The sequence below is a fragment of the Bombyx mandarina genome, chromosome 25 (assembly GCF_030267445.1).
Source record: "Bombyx mandarina strain Sakado chromosome 25, ASM3026744v2".
In the NCBI taxonomy this organism is placed as follows: domain Eukaryota; kingdom Metazoa; phylum Arthropoda; class Insecta; order Lepidoptera; family Bombycidae; genus Bombyx; species Bombyx mandarina.
This window is the reverse complement of record NC_143231.1, coordinates 10,227,591-10,231,683: the sequence shown is the minus strand read 5'-3', so window position 1 is coordinate 10,231,683 and position 4,093 is coordinate 10,227,591.

Genomic DNA, 4,093 nt, shown 5'->3' with positions numbered 1-4,093 from the left:
AAATGAACTGAAGTTGATTATTATGAAACATGGTATGAAGTGAAATGAAAACGAAATGAAATGAAATGAGATGAGATGATATAGGATGAAATATAATCTCAGTAAAATGGTGGTCATTTATTGAGATTTTTTCAGTGGACTTTTTGGAAGATCCCGAGAAGTTACGTTCAGTGGCTTTGTTTCATTTTCCCACATTTGTGCACTTACACAGATAGGTACTCAACAGTTAATAAACCACCGTTATTACACATTTAAACCTGAAGAAACACTAATTAGACAAAATAAAACAAATCACACAACTTCACTCCTCGCGTTCCCGCCAAAAAGTCTCAATCAGTCAGATTAAATTCAGTGTTGTCAGTATAAAGAAAATTAATTACATGAAATTCATATATCGATAATTTTTTTATATAACCGATTATTTTTTTCTTAATCTTTTTTTACGAGTACACATTATTTTTTATGTTTTTTTTTAATTGATTATATTTAAATAACAATTCTAGTAAAGTTTTTTTTTATTGCTTAGATGGGTGAACGAGCACACAGCCACCCTGGTGTAAAGTGGTTACTGGAGCCCACAGACATGTACAACGTAAATGCGCCACCCACCTTGAGATATAAGTTCTAAGGTCTCAAGTATAGTTACAAGTTAAAGTCCAATGGGTATGACTTTGATGTCATTTTATGTGCTTATAATCCATTAAAATTAATGATAATACTTAAATTGATTTATTTATATGTTTTATTTATATACTTAAAATTACTGTTTACTTAATACGTAAAAAGTTTTGATGCTGGCAATATTTTTCCCGCAAAAATAAAAAACCTTGTTTTTTCAATAGTTACTTTTTTAAAGTACCTACTTATTGTAAACTGTAGTGGCGCTTATTTGGAGGAAATTAATGCATATTTATTTATGACAAAATGAATGCACTAAGTATTTTTTCTCTAATCTATTGTCCGCTTTGGGCCTGAAATGGGCATTCCCCTATACAACTAGTATAGTTATCTCTTTCTTCACAATTGTTAATACAATTCTAACTAGATGGCAGCACTGTTAGCGCAATGGTGCCGTCGTATACGCCGCTTTAACAGTTGCCAAACTATTTTAAACATCATCTATGAATGTAAATTGATAAAAGGTAATATAAATAGAGATTATGTTAATCAAGCAGTATGCAGAATTTTCGAAGATTGAATCCAATCTATGCGATTCGAACCGCGGATCGATTCAACTCCATGATAAATTGAACCGCGGACTAAGCATTGTGATATGCACATAATGGTAGTTTTCCAATTACAGCACAAGAGCGCATTATGCGGCATAATGCTCAACGTTGAATGTTCCAACTACAGCAACGCTTCGCACAATCGAGTACTCTCAAAAGTACTGCTCTCGCGTGATGCGTGCAATCGATACCGACTCAGTGACAGAAAATTGAGAAGTGTTTTTTCTTTAAGTTGATCGAAATTTTGTTTATATTATCGTTAGTAATATTATTTAATGTTTGAAAAAATTTTAAGGTTTTCGCTTCGTCGTAGTTTCTTAGAAATAATCAATGTTAATTAAAACTGTGCTAACTTAGCGCACTCTGCTGATGCATTTGAAAACTAATTCACGTTCCAATTAAGCTTCAGCATAATTCGGCATTGTGCGTCACTGAGTCGCATTATGCTCTGTAATTGGAAAACTACCAATGTAGTGTAATGTTAAAAACACGTCAACTCGGATCCTCCTGATCTATTAACGGTGCTTTTAAGTACCCCATGCACCGGTAATCGTGCTCGTCGAACCCGTCGCTTGCGACGAATGGCTCGGCAAGTAAATTAACCCACAGACACAGCCCACTGAGTTTCTCGCCGGATCTTCTCAGTGGATCGCGTTTCCGATCCGGTGGTAGATTCTGCGAAGCATTGCTCTTGCTAGGGTTCGTGTTAGCAACATCGTCAGGTTTGAGCCCCGTAAGCTCACCTACTAGCCCAGTGACGCTGATATGGTATCTTTATACTCTAGACCATCAGACTAGGTAGAAAAAAAAATGGGTTTGAATCCGTGAAGAATTCGTGAACTTTGTTCATGTATTTTCCTTCGTATCTTCACTACACCGTTCTAAAAGAGTTTGTAGATAGGTATATAATGTCCAAAATACGTAAAACGAAATTGTAATTTCGGTTGTTTCACAGAATCCTTTAATCAATTACCAAACAGGGCACAATATGAATGCCGATAATTCTGAGTCATAAGACTTTCAAATACAATCAAACAATGAGGATCTTGTCGCTAGAAGAGTTTCATTTACAACAAATATAGGCAGGGCTTGCACGTCCGATTGTCAGTTATATAGGATTAATCAAAATAATGAGTAAGAAAATAGGTGCAATTGCCGATGCTACCGACGGAACACTCACACTAAACCTGAATAATATGCAAATGAATTATTATTGAGGATCTCTCATCGTTGTTAAATATATTAAAAGTCTCAAATTAATGTCGTCAAAATAAAACTAAAAACACCTCGAAATAACAATTACCAAAGTAAATTACTAGACATCGCTACTAATAATACACGTGGATAACGTAACGGGATCGGAGCTTCCACCCCAAATTACTAACTTTAAATTAATTTACCAATCGTAAATAACCGGCCTTCGTAACAATATTATCTTAACAAATTGACGCTCGGCTACACAGAGACAAAATCAGTTAGGTATGTCCAAATTTTACAATTTTGTCCGTCGATGTTTAGCAGTGTTTATGAGGGGCTTTAAGGGGGGAACGGAGGGTTCATAGTGAAAGGGGGACAGGATAAGGAGCGACCGAACCCCTGACACTTAGATGTATTTGTGCGATGCGGCACCAAAAGATAGGAGTCGCGAATGTGTGCGTAATTGTAGGTCTCCAGTGATGATGTTTATGAAGCCATGTAAAATAATAAGGATATCGCTTGAACTTAGTGGACGGACGCGACAAAGTATTATGAAAAAGCATTTTTATCAGTAGTGAAAAAAATCGAACCGAAAATTCTAAATCTTTCCAAGATTAATGAATATTAATAGAAGATAGAGAAGTAGTAGATGGTAGCGACAAAGTAACAAGCACTTTTATCAAAGCAGTACGATTTAGTCAATATGTAATGTACCGTAATGATTGTGATTTGTTTTGTGCAACAATAAACTAAAAAAAAAGTTAAAAAAAGACTCATTCCTTCGTAGAGTAATGAAAATTAGTAGGTCGAAGTAGTAAATGGAAGCCGCATAGTAACAAAATATGTTTTTATCAGTAGTGAATAATTAAAAAAAAATGTAGTCATTTTTACTGGTCTTTCAACTCCTTGAAAGACCAGTAAAAATGACATTATTATTACTGGTGGTAGGACCTCTTGTGAGTCCGCGCGGGTAGGTACCACCGCCCTGCCTATTTCTGCTGTGAAAGTAGCAGTAATGCGTTTCCGTTTTCTAGGGTGGGGCAGCCGTTGTAACTATACTTGAGACCTTAGAACTTATTTCTCCAGATGGGTGGCGCATTTACGTCGTAGATGTAGGTAGTAGGTCTGAACGATCTGCTACCACTACCGTGTTTATTTCTGTCGTAAAGGAATCATGAGTTCTGGTTAAAGAGTGCTATAGGCTTTTTATTAGTGGCACTGCAATCTTATATTATAATGAGATAGGGCAGCAGTAATCACGTTGTGAGCTAAGGTGACATAATGACCTCAACATCACGTGAGATGTAGTTATGTTTCTCAAGATAAAAGAAAACTTGAGAAACAATTTTAATATACGTTTTTTTTATGAATTCATAATAGAATTTAAATTTAAGGGTGCGTGATAGATACCGAATTAATTTTTAAAAATACAAGGGCTATGTAAATTATCGTCCACGGTCCATTCTATTAGCGCTTACGCCTGTGATTTCGCTGGACCGTCTCGTCTGTATAACATTGAAATTTTAATTCATGCACAATTCTAGTTTCTTCTCAGAAATCTTAATTTGAATTCCCGAGGGAACAACCGTAATTCTTGTCCGCAATGGCGCGTCCACTTTTTCAAATCGAATGAGTACGTTCTGTGACGTTGTTTAGTACGGTCCCTG